Raw genomic sequence first — 16,979 nt, 5'->3', positions numbered from 1 at the left:
CCTGGCAGAATGGCTATCCCCAAAAAGACAAGAAATAAATGTTAGCAAGGATGTGGAGAAAAGGGAATGCTCATGTGTTGTTGGTGGGAATGTAAATAGAACTATACATATGATCCAGCAAATCCACTTCTAGGTATTTATCCAAAGAAAAAAATTTGAAAAGGCACATGAAATCCTATGTTTATTATTCACAACAGCCAAAATAAAGAAATACACACACACACACAATATACTCAGCCATAAAAAAGAATGAAATACAGCCATTTGCAATAGCATGGGTGGATGTCGAGCATGTTATGCTATGTGAAATAAGTCAGGGAAAGACAAATGCTGTTTGATTTCACATATATGTGGAATCTGAAAAACAAAACAAAACAGAAACAGATTCGTAGATACAGAAAACAAAATGATGGTTGCCAAAGGGGATGAGCATGAGAATGAATAAAATAGGTGAAGAGGATTAAGAGGTATGATCTTCCAATTATAAAATAAATAAGACACAGGGATGTACTTTATAGTATAAGGAATATAGTCAATAATACTATAACAACTTTAGTGACAGATAGTAACTAGACTTATTGTGGTGACCATTACATAATGCATATAAATATCCAATCACTATGTGTACACCTGAAACTAATACAATATTGTATGTCAGTTATTCTTTAATTTTAGAAAAGCATCATTTTAGTGATTCTTAATTTTTAGGTAATACTTCATGTCTTAAAAGCATCCAGTGAAAGCTTATGGATTCTCTTTTAAAAGAAAAAACACATATTAGTCACTGAATTTTTCTTTCAATGTCAGGGGTTTCATGAATTCCCAGAAGGCATCTGTAACCACCTCCACCCACTCCCCAAGGTTTTATAGAGTCAGGGCAACCTAGAAAATAGTAACACTTTATGAAGGATTAGGAGAGGATTATTATTTATAGCAGAAACCTAATGAACAAGAATATTCAGGGTGCTCTGAGTTGAATTTTCTAGTCAACAGAGTTTATCACAAAGTCTTAGTTTGCTTCCCTATGTGGCAATCCAAGGATCACTTAGAACTCCAGCCTTACCTTCAGTGCCTACTGGACCTTCACCATTGCCATCACACCACCTAGAGCATCTCCTTGTCTGTTCTGTCTCCACAGGGCTCCTGAAGAGTTAGGGACCTTACCTCACACATCGCTATATCCTCCACTTTCCCCCGACTGCAGAATTCTCTACAATTGTACATGAGATGAATGAGCATCAGAGATCTGATGGTTGAGTCTTAGTCAAATCCGGTTTCCATTTAGTAAGGAAGAAGAAAAAAATCAAGTCAGATCTAGATTTGAATCACAGCTCTGCACCGGATCCTAGCTGTGTGACCTCAGGCAAGGTTAGTTTTTTTCATCTGAAAATAGGGATAATAAATCTAATTCACAGGGTTAGATACTATGAGTAAGTAGAATTTAGAAGATAGTCTGAAAGACATCTTTTAGAGACCCAGGGCTCTTTGACCTATGTCAAATCCTGGCTCTTTAATTCACGAGTGCCATTTTTGGCACCTTACTGAACATCTCTTTGCCTCAGTTTCTTCATTTGTAAAAAATGGAGTGATAATACAGCAGTACCTACCTCAGTTGGCATTCTCGGGGAAAAAGTTGAGTTACAGTGGGAAGCACCTGGAGTAATATCTGCACAGAGTCAGTACATATAAATGTTGGCTGCTGCTATTGTTACTATCATTATTACTACTGTTAAATACTGTGTCTCCTTAGGAAGTGGAAACCAGTGACCATGAAGCAGTTTACAAATGATCCAAGTCAGTAGCCAATTAAATGCTGTATTATATAGTGCAAATTACAATTGCTATGAGAGTTTCAGCAAAGGGGTCAGAGGGGCTGGAGTCACCAAGAAAGTTTTTAAGCCAAAGCTTTTAAAATCAGGTGAACTTGTCAAGGATAAAGGGGTATGTCTTTGGATCTGGTGGTGGAAATGGAACACATTTCCAGGAATGGGTGAGGTCACACCTCTTCATGGAGGGGGCCTTTCTTACCTCCTGGATGTTTACAAACTTGGATCATATCAGCTCATCTAGGGTTTAGATTCTTGCTGATGAGTTGACAATAAATGGCAAGCTGAGAAAAGGGAGACTAATGCAGTTACGTTGCCATGGAAGACGATCAAACAAAGCTAAACATAGCTGGAGTAAGAGAACCTATGAACGTCAGGTGTGGGACTGTACAACTGAACAAACCTCAAAGCTCACTCCCTGCCTGTGGAGTTGAGGCCAGAATCAGTTTATTTAGTATCCCTGACAGAGACATGGACCCATTCGGGCTTGATTGGGTAGGAAAGTGAGGTCTGTTGTTCGTTCAACAGTTGCTTACCTGCCTCCTGAGGAGAATCTCCAGGGCTTAGATTCTGGAAAGGGAAGGGAAAGTGAGGAGAGCATTGTTGGGGAGGAAAATTCTTCCTCTACACTTAAAACTTCTTCTGCCTGATCTAAGAATTAAATTGGCATGAGACAGATGGACAGGAGAAAATAAAACTTAATCACATATCCCTAAGACTATGAAGCCCTGAGGCAGTTAGGCATTTGAGCCTTACATGCCGTTCTGAGCTAAGGAGAAATGGGCAGGGGTCTGGGACCGGAGGGAAGTAAGACAATTCACAGGAAGATGAAAAAGAATAAATGTTTCTTTAAACAAATATTTGCTGGGTCACACAGAAATAACGGGACACATAGAGGAATTTTAACACAGACCACTAAGTTCTCTGTCTACTGCACCTAGTTCATGTTATTCTAATGTCAGTGGTGATAGCTCCCTTCCTAGAGCAGATCCTCTAAATTCTTCTAGGCAGTTAGAGGGAAGGCCAGTGGTTCTTCCTCAGCCTTCTGTTTCTTAAAAATAATCAGTCTGTCAAATAATCCACATGTCAAAGAGACACATTTTGGGATAGCAAATTTTGCTCCTCTATAACATAAAAAAAAATAGCCTTTGTCTTGTTAGCACATGAGATTCATGTTCATGTCCCGTAAGCAGTTTGCAGGAAGGAAGGAGGGCTCTTAAAAGAATCTGCATTTGCTCTTTCCCTCTAAGCAAAGTTTAGCTGTAGAAGACTTAAGGGGGATGAAGATTGTTAATCTATGCAAAACTGAACTTTTCCCAAATGGTTTATATTTGCTGTTGGCTAATACTACTCAAAGAAAGATGCAAGAAGCAGATGGGCCATGTAACATTAGATTCTTCCCTGGGGCCCAACTGACCTAGATTGGCAGGCCAGGGGGACTAGAGATGAGGCACTAAATCCTCTGGACACAAAGGGACCACCTGGCTTTGGACCACATAGATGAAAAAAGTGCCTTTCCCCAGATCCCTTCTGAGCTGGAAGAAAGCAAACCACTTCACAAATTGTATGATCCATTAAATCATAGATGTAGGCATTTGCCGGATAGTGTACCACCACTTTAAATATGGTCTATAGGGAATTTAGAGAAAAACTTTTCCCCCAATGTCAGAAAGTAAATAAATAAGTAAATAATAACTAACTAACCAGATAATCTGGGTCCAGGAGCATCTAGTGGGAGAGTTATCAGACCTACCCAATTCCATCCAATTGCTGAGGCAGGTAGAAAAAGCTGATCCTTCTCTTCATCAGTGTTTATGCATGTAATTTTAAGAATGGATAAAGATAATGCAAAAAGTTAACAGACAGTCCCCTTCTCTCTCCCTGTACACATAGGCAACAGTTGAATAAAAAGCTGAGGGAATTTGATTCTGAAGGTCCCTAAAGAGCTGGAGTAATCTCCTCACTGGGGACCTGACCCTGGGAGAATCAACTTGCAGCCCAAGTGGGCCAACAGCCATGAACCACTGCTAGAAGGGCAAGACCCAGCAAGTCCCTGTTGCCTTGTGAGAGCTCTGGGAGAGAAGTCGTTGCTGTGTAACCACGGTGGGGCCATTCTTTGTAGCTCAAATGCCACACCTAGTTTACACCTGGAAGTTTAACTGTATGTATGATTTGTTAAGGAGCTGGTTTGAGGAGACAAGTAATGATTAAATTCTTGTCCTTTCCTTCCATTTTTAAAAATCTTATCCTTGTCTTGGACTGAAAATCACTGGTGACTTGTTCATTTCTCACCCTCATTGCCAGGTGCTAAATCACCCAGTTAGTGAGAAATAGGCACATACATCCAGCTAAGCCAAAATTTTTTTGAGAGATTTAAAAATTTTCAAGTATCAAAAGCACCATTATCATAGAAAAATCAGGACTTTGTAGGATTTCTTTGCTTTCATAATATTTTTATTTTGAATTATAATGCAGAGAAGGGAGAAGAATCATAATCTTTTCAGTGCTTTTCAGAGGCCATTTAGGGTTTTAATCAGGCCCAATATGCCACGATGTTTTCCAAATGCCATGGGAAAGAAGCGTGGGGCTGCCTAAGAGGCCTAGGCCACCGCAGGAGGGGTTATATCCTAGGAGTGAGAGGGTGGTTCCCATCCCAGCCGCTCAGAGCCCTCACCTCAGTCTCTTGGGTGGAAGCTTATGGGCATTTCTGTCTTCAAGGAGTTATTTTGATTTAGTTCTTAACTTTATGCAAGTAATACATGGATACATTATCCTTGAGAAGCATTTAAACTTTACCATGAAGGCTAAAGTCTCCTATCTTTGGTTTCCTCTTCTTCCCCAGCAGTAACTTCTGTGGTCACTTTGTATGTCCTTACAGGTTTTTAAAAAAATGATTTTTTACCTGTTTGCATATATGGCCATATTTACAATATTATATTATGTATTTCTGTAACATAAGCACAGGCATATCATATTTATTGTCCTGCAAATTGCTTTTTCCCTCGACAACATGTCTTGAGACTTTTCCAAATTAGTACTGTGAGATCAACCACCACCAAACTGGTATAGAGAATACTTCAAAGTGGCAACATCTGAGCTACAGAGGTGTTGAAAGAAATCTCATCTGATTCCCTTATCTGATAAAACAGATCTTTACTAGAGTCAGCTGCCAGCACTCTCCCCCACCATACCCTCAAGTCTCAAGTCAGGAGGCACTGACCTTGGGCACCGGGACATTCCAGAAAAATTGTGTAAACAAGTCTCATCAGAACTTTCCATCCTTTGAAGCCCAAAATGCTTTAGTGAACATCCTTGCACATGCCTCTGTATACACGTTTAAATATATATTAGAAAACAGGAATTGCTGTATCATAGGTTATGTGCTTATTAGATTCTAGATGCTGGCAAATAGACTGTAGAATATGATAAATGTTTAACTACCAGCCTTCCAAAAAATGGGGTAGGGGCTGATTTGTAGAATTTTCCTATTTCCATTGTGTGTGTTCTCCCACCATAGGCTGACTTCAAACTACTAATGTGACATTACTAAACTTGGAATAGGGAGAGAGATGCACAATTGACTCTTGTAAGCTGGTATGAACTCTCTCCAACACAGTTCCCAGAGTGCCTCAAACTCAGGATGCAAATAGATACTGATAAATAGCCCTCTAAAGAAGCCCAGCCAACTTACACTTTTACAAGCAGTGTATGAAAGTATCTGTATGAAAGTTTCTTGATAATATCACACTTTTCTGCCAACATGATGAGTCAAAAATGGTATCTCATTTTGCCTTGCATTTTCCCAGCCATCAGTGAGGTTGAGCATCTTTTTATGACTTGCTATTTTTATTCCCTCTTTTGTGAAATGGATTATATATCCTTTGCCTGCTTTTCTTTTGAATTGTCTTTTTCTTACTGATTTGTAGGAGCCCTTGATGTAGTCTGGAAACATATCATCCATTAAGGAGTTTTCAGTCTAATCTGGAGAATGAAATCGGAGGGATATTCCCAAACTTTATTAAGCATCTGCTATAGGAACATATCCATCAAGGAGTGGGACTCAGAAAATTATACATTGTATACATCAAACTCTATGTGTATTGTTTAACGTGGTAGGGTCAGTTGAACACACATATGTATTCCAGTAATACAAATAAAAAGTAATTACTGGAAATAAATAAATAAATTGTATTTTGGGTCAGTCAGCCTATTTGTCATATTTTTCACAAGTATCGTAATCTATCCTCACTTCTGTTTGGGGTCCCTTAGTCACGGAACTTTTTTCTTGATCGAATCTTACACTAGCACTTCCTTTTCTCACTGGAGTTGCTTGTGAATCTCCCTGTGAGGTCTCATCCCTCATCTGTTTTTCACTATCGGCCTTGATCCAAAAAGGTGGAGTACTTTCCTCTCTAGGCTGTTTTTCCCAAAAAGTGACTGGCTGCCCCACCAGCTTGCTATCCTCTGGGATGAATCAAGAACTCGCAGCTTTCCTCTGGGGAGGACAGTTCTTGGAATCACTCAAATGCAGGATGCAGGTGATGGCCTTTTCTTGCAAAGGCAGAGCTGTGTAGGAGGAAGGGTAACAGAGGAATCATCTTAGATGGGAGTGGTGATCTGCAAGATGCAATTTTGATTTCTTGGAATTTGCTGTTCAGAGAGATTTCATCCTTGAACCAGACATCAAAGATTTAAGTAGAAAAGATACTGAAATAGCACTCATTAATAATCAGATGTAAGAGAAGGCAACTCTTAAATCTTATCCAGTGCCCTGGCATTCTTGCTCTTCTTCGTTCTCTCCCTACCACCATGCCCAGAACTGATTTTTGTGAATTCTGAAAGAGGACCTTGATTCTCTGAATTTGCACCAAGCCGGAAACAGTAGCTTTGGCAACATGTTAGAGGAGCAAGTACTTCTTTTTTTTTTAAATTTTTTATTAAGGTATGATTGATATACACTCTTATGAAGGTTTCACATGAAAAAACAATGTGGTTACTACATTTACTCATATTATTAAGTCCCCACCGATACCCCAATGCAGTCACTGTCCATCAGTGCAGCAAGATGCCACAGATTCACTATGTGCCTTCTCTGTGCTACACTATTCTCCCCGTGATCCCCCACACCATGTGTACTAAACATAATACCCCTCAATCCCCTTCTCCCTCGCTCCCCACCTACCCTCTCCCACACGCTTCCCCTTTGGTAACCACTAGTTGATTCTTGAAGTCTCTGAGTCTGTTGCTATTTTGTTCCTTCAGTTTTGCTTCATTGTTATACTCCACAAATGAGGGAAATGATTTGGCATTTGTCTTTCTCCACCTGGCTTATTTCACTGAGCACTATGTCCTCCAGCTCCATCCATGCTTGTTGCAAATGGTAGGATTTGTTTCTTTCTTATGGCTGAATAGTATTCCATTGTGTATATGTACCACATCTTTATCCATTCATCTACTGATGAACACTTAGGTTGCTTCCATATCTTGGCTATTGTAAAAAGTGCTGCGATAAACATAGGGGTGCATATGTCTTTTTGAATCTGAGAACTTGTATTCTTTGGGTAAATTCCAAGGAGTGGGCTTCCCGGGTCAAATGGTATTTCTATTTTTAGTTTTTTGAGGAACCTCCATATTGCTTTCCACACTGGTTGAACTAGCTTACATTCCCACCAGCAGTGTAGGAGGGTTCCCCTTTCTCTGCATCGTCATCAGCATTTGTTGTTCTTAGTTTTTTTGATGCTGGCCATCCTTACTGGTGTGAGGTGATACCTCATTGTGGTTTTAATTTGCATTTCCCTGATGATTAGTGATTAGCATCTTTTCATGTGTCTGTTGGCCATCTGAATTTCTTCTTTGGAGAACTGTCTCTTCATATCCTCTGCCCATTTGTTAATCAGGTTATTTGCTTTTTGGGTGTTGAGGTGTGTAAGTTCTTTACATATTTTGGATGTTAACCTCTTGTTGGGTATGTCATTTACAAATATGTTCTCCCATACTGTAGGATGCCTTTTCGTTCTGTTGATGGTGTCCTTTGCCGTACAGAAACTTTTTAGTTTGATGTAGTCCCATGAGTTCATTTTTGCTTTTGTTTCCCTTTCTTGAGGAGATGCATTCAGGAAGAAGTTGCTCATGCTTATATTCAGGAGGTGTTTGCCTATGTTGTCTTCTAAGAGTTTTATGGTTTCATGACCTACATTCAAGTCTTTAATCCATTTTGAGTTTACTTTTGTCTATGGGATTAAACAATAATCTAGTTTCATTCTCTTGCATGTAGTTGTCCAGTTTTGCCAACACCAGCTGTTGAAGAGGCTGTCTTTCCCCATTGTATGTCCATGGCTCCTTTATCATATATTAATTGACCATATATGGCTGGGTTTATATCAGGGCTCTCTAGTCTGTTCCACTGGTCTATGGGTCTGTTCTTGTGCCAGTACCAAATTGTCTTGATTACTGTGGCTTTGTAGTAGAGCTTGAAGTTGGGGAGCATAATTTCCCCTGCTTTATTCTTCCTTCTCAGGATTGCTTTGGCTATTCGGGATCTTTTTTGTTCCATATGAATTTTAGGATGATTTTCTCTAGTTTGTTGAAGAATGCTATTGGTATTTTGATAGGAATTGCATTAAATCTATAGATTGCTTTAGGCAGGATGGCCATTTTGACAATATTAATTCTTCCTATCCATGAGCGTGGGATGAATTTCCATTTATTGGTATCTTCTTTAATTTCTCTCAGGGGTGTCTTGTAGTTTTCAGGGTTTAAGTCTTTTACATCCTTGGTTAGGTTTATTCCTAGGTATTTTATTCTTTTTGATGCAATTGTGAATGGAATTGTTTTTCTGATTTCTCTCTCTGCTAGTTCATTGTTAGCATATAGGAATGCCACAGATTTCTGTGTATTAATTTTGTATCCTGCAACTTTAGCAGCAAGTAATTCTTAATCAGGAATGGGCATCAGAATCCCCTGGGAAGTAGCTGTGAAACATGCCAAACCTGCTGAATCAGAGTCTGGGTGGAGGGCAGGCACATGTATTTGGCTAAAGTACTGGAATGATTCTGATGTGCCCTCGTGACTAGGAAGCACTTCTCTATACTATGTCATTTCCTGACAAGATTGGTATAGACATTTAAAGTAAGTGCTTGAAAACATTGCAGAAATTTCACAAACTTTGTCTGTTGAATGTAATAATAAGTTTGGGCTTGTACAATTTAAATTTCATTTTTTATTTTACAAGATTATGTATCTTACAAAATTGTCTGGCTGTGATGGATTGGAAGTTAAAAACTGGTCCATCCTCATAGATGCTTTGAGTAGCACTGTTCCAGGCTAGTTTAATTGTGTCCAAGTCAGATAAGCACAACTGAAAATGCTCTGTTTGGTAGTTTTGGAATCTTAGGTGAGTCTCAGTGACCTCTTCTGGTCGGTCATTGAGAGGATTAGAGATAATGAATCCATTTAAAGCACTTAGCATGTGCCTGATGTTAATAGAAGTTATTGGAAGCCCATCACAGAACAGTTCATAACAAAAGTACTTTCTAGTTGGCTGTTGAAGAATACACAGAATCATGGACCATGGCAAATGAATCTTTTTGTTCAGGTTCATGTATTCCAACCAACCTAGAGTACATGGCATGAAGAGATTTGAGTGGTCCCTATAAGTTGTTCAACCACAAGTAAGGGGGTTTAGTGGCCATGGCCCTTATAGGACAAACCTCTGGTTAGCAGACCTTCCCCCAACCTCTCCTTCCTGCCTCCTCTCTCATATTCTTCTTCCTCATAGTCCTTTTCTCTATTCTTTCCCCCCAAAGATCCCAACTGCTTTTTATTTCTTAAAAGCACAGTCATGTTTCTGTTCCTGAAGGAGGGTTGGAGGGTTGAAATTTCTGGTCACTGTGGTCTGGTCTCCTGTTCAAGCATCTAAAAATCACCAGACCATCTGGGCCAATCAACCTCCTGCTGGCAGCACTCCTGGGTCCTTACTGTGCTAAAGGAGCATCTGTCCCTTCTTTTGACTTCTGTTACAAAAAGCCCCTTTCTCTTACCTTAACTTTTGTAAGTATCATTATCATTATTACTTGGGGCATTGTTGTGTGATAAATTAAAGCAAAACTTTGGATTGATTTCTTGACTGTGCTGCTTGTTAGCTGTGTGGCTTAGGGAACATGTACATTTTTAAAAAAACTATCATAATGACTAGTAGAAAAAACAACAGTAGGGCTATTTGTTCTAGTGGAAAATGGGGTTGAGTCCTTTGGTCTAATCTGAATATTCAGTAAAGTGGATGGAGTAGAATGATTTAAGAGACTATCTTTTCTTCCAGGATCCACAGTTCTTCTGGATGACAGCACAGACCCCTGGTTTGGTTGGGACATAATTCTGAACGTATCTGGTTATGGTTTTTTATTTTAAGGCAATGTGTAGAATCTTGATTAGCTCAGATAAAGAAGTTGGGCAGAAATATTTCATAGTTTTCTTGAACCTAAATTCCTACACAGATTTAATTATACCAACTAACTAGTTATCTATGTGCTTCCCCATTTTTCCTCTATTGGTCTCCACTGACTTGTTCATTCTTTGGGCCCTGGTTAGACACACTCTCAGGGAAACTGCCTCTGCTCCTCCAGTGCAGCATGGGGGCTCCTTTCAGGGCTTAGCCAGAGAGGATTGTAATTGTCTCTTTGAACATCCGGATGCCCCACAGATCAGTGAACTTCTCGTATCCCTCCTCCCTTTGCTTATCTTTCCCTGCCTTTCACCTATTTGATAACCTGCCCTTCCTTCAGTCCTCAGCTCAGATGGTAACTCTAGATCAGCTTTCCCCATTATACAGAGCTGTATCCTCCTGTGTCTTTCGTTCATAGCATTTATCCCAAGTTATTTCTGGATTTTCTTTCTCATTAATGTCTGTTTCACTTGTTAGACTATAAACTCCTCGGAGGCAGGGACCATGTTTGCATTTGCTTATTGTTGTATCCCTATTACTAGCATGGTACCTGGCTCCTTGTAGCAGCTACTAAATATTGGATGATAAAGGGTGTTGTTTCATTTGTTCATCTCTTCTAGGGCAGGAACATGTCTTCTTGATAGCTATGGTGGCAATATCCTGCTGGCATGCAAAGCCTGCCACAAGATTTTGTTGCACAGGAACACAAGTGCTTTATGGTATGAGAGAGAAAGACAGGAAAATAGGTCTGCAGGGGGCAAAAACACTTGCCAGAAAAGTCTAACCTGAATCTAATCAGCTCTCTAGACCTAACTTCTAGTTTACAGGAAATAAAGATTTAGAAGAATATTTAATAACACCATGAGGAAGCAATCAAACAAGTCCAGAAATTGCAGAACATTCTGCAAGACAACTGGCCTAGACAAAAGGTCATGAAAAGAAAAGCATGGGGAAGATTATTCTAGGTAAAGAGACTGAAGAGACATATCCAAAGGCATTATACGATCCTTGACTGTATCCTGGTTAGAAAAAGGCAATTGCAAAAGACATTTTGAGTTCAGTAAGAGAAGTAGGAATATGGAATTTATATTAGATGATACTTTAGAATTATTGTTACTTTTCTTAGACATCTGATGTAGAATGATGTCCTTATTCTTAGAAGATGTATGACAATATTTACTGGTGATATGTCATGATGTCTGCAACTTTTTTTCAAATGATTCAGCAAAAATAAAATACATATACAGATAAAGCAAATGTGGTCAAATATTAATTGTTGAATTTGGGTGGAAGGTATACAGATGGTTGCTGTACAAAGTTAATCATGTGAATTTTGGATTTATGGGGGTTGGATTTATTGAGGTAAAATTTGCATGAAGTAAAACTGAAAAAAAAATTTAAGTTTATATAGTTTTATGAATTTTGACAAATTCATGCATACAATCATGTAACTACCATCACAATCAAGATCTAGAATACTTCTATCACCCTCAAAATTATCCCTTGCTTCTTTAGCAACATCTCCCCTATCCCCAACCCCTGGCACCACTATCTGTTCTCCATCCCTGTAGTTTTCCCTTTTCTAGAATGTCACATAAATGTCTTTTGAATATGGCTTATTTAACATAGTGTAATTGTTTCCTAGGGTTACTAGAACGAAGTACCACAAGCTAGGGGGTTTAAAACAATAGAAATTTATTATCTCGCAGTTCTGGATGCTAGAAGGCCAAAATCAAGTTGTCAGAAGGGCCATGCTCTCTGGAACATTAGGGAGAATCTGTTTGTGCCTTTCTCTTAGCTGCTGGTGTCACAGCAGTCCTTGGCATTCACATCATGCAGCTGCCCAACTCCAGACTCTGCCTCTGTCGTCACACAGGCTCTCCCTGTGTGTCTTACAAGGGCACCCGTCTCACTGGAGTAAGGGCCCTCCCTATTCTAGTATGACCTCATCTTAACTAATCACATCTGCAATAACCCTATTTCTAAATAAGGTCATGTTTTGAGGGATTAGGGGGTTAGGACTTCATATTTTTATGGGAGGAGATACAACTGAGCCTATGACATTGGCATAATACATTTGAGATTCATCCATGTTTTTGCATGTATCAGTAGTTTGTTCCTTTTTATTGCTGTGTAATAACCCATTATGTTCGGATGAACCACATTTTGTTTGTCCATCTATCAGCTTGAGGACATTTGGATTGTTTACAGTGTTAGGTGATTGCAAATAAAGCCACTATAAACATTTGCATGTGGATTTTTGTGTGAACACAAATTTTCACTTCTCTTGGACAAATGTGGAAGAGTGGGATGTTTATATGAAACTGCCGAACTTTTCCAAAGTGGTGGTACCATTTTTCCATTCCCATCAGCAATATATGGAAGTTCTAGTTCTCCACATTCTCCCCAACACTTCATACTGCTGGTTTTTCTGATTATACATTTTCAGGCATATATTGTGGTATTTTGCTGTGGCTTTAATTACATTTCCCTAATGACGTGTGATGTCAGCATCTTTTCACATTCTTATTTGCCATTTGTTTATCTTCTGCTTTGATAAAGTTTCTGTTCAAATCTTTTGCCCTTATTTATTAGGTTATTTGTTTTCTTATATTTGAGTTACGTGAGTTCTTTATATTCTGGATACCAGTTCTTTATCAGATATGTGTTTTTAAAATATCTTCTCTCAATCTTTGACTAGTGTTTTCTTTTTCTTAATAGTATCTTGAAAGAGCAAAAACTTTTAATTTGATGAAGGCCAGCTTATTTTTGTTTATTGTTCTTTTGTCATTGTACATGTTTTTCAACTTTCTTGTGAGTTTGAAAATTTTATTTTTTCTTCCCTTTTTTTGGCTGCTGAAGAAATGAAATTTTCTAATAAAAAGTGGGAGAAAAAAGAAGGCAGAGACAGCTTTTCTTAGAAAAAAACCCAAACAATTAACTATTAAAAGATACCCAGTAACAAAAAGATAAAGTCCTTTTCTGGCACTCTCTGATCTTGCTCCTCTTCACCCTTAGTCCTTCATAGATACAATCCCTTTCAAACCTTCTGTTCCTTCTCCAACTCCTTTTTTCATCAACTTCAGAGAGAGAGAGAGAGAAGCGAATGCTTCTAGAACATACCAGAAATCATGATAGGGAGCTTTGGACCTGTCCTGGAAAGGGCCCTGAGGACAGAGTGGTAGTGACCCAGACTCAGCCTCAGCAACTGGAGTTGATCTTGGCTGTGAAATGAACACACAGCTTTTGTTAACAGCAAACTCAGACTGTGGAGCGACATTTAACTCTGATGTTCTCTGGGGTCTGATGTGGTGCTCTCTCAGCCATTAACCAACCTCAGGCAGTTGCCAGGCCTCCCTGCCTCAGCCAGAGGCTTCCTGACACTGCAGAATCTGAGGCCTGGGAGGTGTGCCTCAGTATGGCAAGTAACTGTTCATCTTGCTGCATGTTGACGTCTTCTGAAAACAAAGGATGAGCAGTGGAAATTCCAGCCTCTGAACTGGTTTCCTTTCCATCTGTCTCGCAGCCGTCCTCCTGCTATATACACCTCTCTCATCATTCCGGAGCAGAGATTTGTCCATCATGTCCTATTCAGAGGCAGTTGGTATTTCCCCAGTCAGGCACCTCTATGATCTTTTACAGTTGGTTTGAAGGGACAATGAGAGTCTAGGACAGACTCCCTGTAGGATGTTTCCAAGGTGATAACCCAGGTAGAGGAAGACCTAAGACATTTTTTGGACTCCTTCTGATTCTCTGGTTTCTGTTGTGTCCCCTGCTGCTGCAGTTCTGCTAAAGAGGTAAAAGCTGGAAGCAGATGGAAGCTTAACTCAGTTTGGCCCTAATTTTCTGATTCCTGGCCTGAGCCTAAGTCAGATTATCCTGGATTGGCCCTGTCACAAATTAGATATTCGATGATTTTTGGAACATGTCCTTCTGGGTGGTCTTTGGAAGACTCCATCCTGACCAAATTTATTTGGGTTAAACCCAACATTGTCACTGGTCCAAAAGTAGGCCTTTTCCTGGGAGAAGGCACCTCTCTGTACCAAGGATACAGCTAGCCTTGAGCCCTGCTGGCTGCCTTCACTGCATGGTTGACAAACAGATGGCAAGGCTCACCAGCTACCTCCAGGATAGTTTTTTTAATCTTTTGATATCGTTAATGTACAATTTCTTGAACAACACTATGGTTACTAGATTCCCCCTATTATCAGGTCCCTCCCACATACCCCAATACAGTCACTGTCCATCAGCATAGTAAGATGCTATAGAATCAGTACTACTCTTCTCTGTATATACTGCCTTTCCCGTGTCCCCCTCCACCCAGTTACATTATGTGTGCTAATTGTAATGCCCCTTTTTCCCCCTTACCCCTCCCTTCCCACCCATCCTCCCCAGTCCCTTTCCCTTTGGTAACTGTTAGTCCACTTTGGGTTCTGTGAGCCTGCTGCTCTTTTGTTCCTTCAGTTTTTCCTTTGTTCTTATGCTCCACAGATGAGTGAAATCATTTGGTACTTGTCTTTCTCTGCCTGGCTTATTTCACTGAGCATAATACCCTCTAGCTCCATCCATACTGTTGCAAATGGTAGGATTTGTTTTCTTCTTATGGCTGAATAATATTCCATTGTGTATCCATTCATCTTCCTTATCCATTCATCTACTGATGGACACTTAGGTTGCTTCCATTTCTTGGCTATTGTAAATACTGCTGCGATAATAGGGTGCACATGTCTTTTTCAAACTGGGCTCCTACATTCTTAGGGTAAATTCCTAGAAGTGGAATTCCTGGGTCAAATGGTATTTCTATTTTTAGTTTTTTGAGGAACCTCCATACTGCTTTCCACAATGGTTGAACTAGTTTACATTTCCACCAGCAGTGTAGGAGGGTTCCCCTTTCTCCATATCTTTGCCAACATTTGTTGTTGTTTGTCTTTTGGATGTTGGCCATCCTAACTGGTGTGAGGTGATATCTCATTGTGGTTTAAATTTGCATTTCTCTGATGTTAGCGATGTGGAGCATCTTTTCATGTGCCTGTTGACCATCTGAATTTCTTCTTTGGAAAAGTGTTCAGATCCTCTGCCCATTTTCTAATTGGAAAATTTGCTTTTTGTTTGTTGAGGTATATGAGCTCTTTATATAATTTGGATGTCAACCCCTTATTGGATGCATCATTTATGAATATATTCTCCCATACTGCAGGATGTCTTTTTGTTCCACTGATGGTGTCCTTTGCTGTACAGAAGCTTTTTAGTTTGATATAGTCCCACTTGTTCACTTTTGCTTTTGTTTCCCTTGCCCAGGGAGATATGTTCATGAAGAAGTCACTCATGTTTATGTCCAAGAGATTTTTGCCTATGTTTTTTTCTAAGAGTTTTATAGTTTCAAGACTTACATTCAGGTCTTTGATCTAATTCGAATTTACTTTTGTGTATGGGGTTAGACAGTGATCCAGTTTCATTCTCTTACATGTAGCTGTCCAGTTTTGCCAACATCAGCTGTTGAAGAGGCCGTCTTTCCCCATTGTATGTCCATTTCTCCTTTATCATTTATCAATTAACCATATATGCTTCGATTTATATCTGGGCGCTCTATTCTGTTCCACTGGTCTATGGATCTGTTCTTGTGCCAGTACCAAATTGTCTTGATTACTGTGGCTTTGTAGTAGAGCTTGAAGTCAGGGACCATAATTCCCCCTTCTTTATTCTTCCTTCTCAGGATCACTTTGGCTATTCGGGGTCTTTTGTCGTTCCATATGAATTTTAGAACTATTTGCTCTAGTTCATTGAAGAATGCTGTAGGTATTTTGATAGGGATTGCATTGAATCTGTGGATTGCTTTAGGCAGGATGGCCATTTTGACAATATTAATTTTTCCTACCCAAGAGCATGGGATGAATTTCCATTTATTAATGTCCTCTTTAATTTCTCTTAAGAGTATCTGATAGTTTCCAGGATATAGGTCTTTCACTTCCTTGGTTAGGTTTACTCTTAGGTATTTTATTCTTTTTGATGCAATTGTGAGTGTAATTGTTTTCCTGATTTCTCTTTCTACTAGTTCATCGTTAGTGTGTAGGAATGCAACAGATTTCTGTGTATTAATCTTGTATACCTCAACTTTGCTGAATTCAGATATTAGATCTCATAATTTTGGAGTGGATTCTTTAGGGTTTTTTGTGTACAATATCATGTCATCTGCAAACAGGGACAGTTTAACTTCTTCTTTGCCAATCTGGATGTCTTTTATTTCATTATGTTGTCTGATTGCCGTGGCTGGGACCTCCAGTACTATGTTGAATAAAAGTGGGAAGAGTGGGCATCCTTATCTTGGTCCTGATCTTAGGTGAAAAGCTTTCAGCTTCTCTCTGTTAAGTATAATGTTGGCTGTGGGTTTGTCATATATGGCCTTTATTATGTTGAGGTACTTGCCCTGTACACCCATTTTGTTGAGAGTTTTTGTCATGAATGGATGTTGAATTTTGTCAAATGCTTTTTCAGCATCTATGGAGATGATCATGTGGTTTTTGTCCTTCTTTTTGTTGATGTAGTGGATGATGCTGATGGATTTTCGAATGTTGTACCATCCTTGCGTCTCTGGGATGAATCCCACTTGATCATGTTGGATGATCTTTTTGATGTATTTTTGAATTTGGTTTGCTAATATTTTGTTGAGTATTTTTGCATCTGTGTTCATCAGGGATATTGGTCTGCAATTTTCT

This window comes from Manis pentadactyla, chromosome 2 (genome assembly GCF_030020395.1).
Source record: "Manis pentadactyla isolate mManPen7 chromosome 2, mManPen7.hap1, whole genome shotgun sequence".
Lineage (NCBI taxonomy): Eukaryota > Metazoa > Chordata > Mammalia > Pholidota > Manidae > Manis > Manis pentadactyla.
This window is presented reverse-complemented; position numbering follows the sequence as displayed.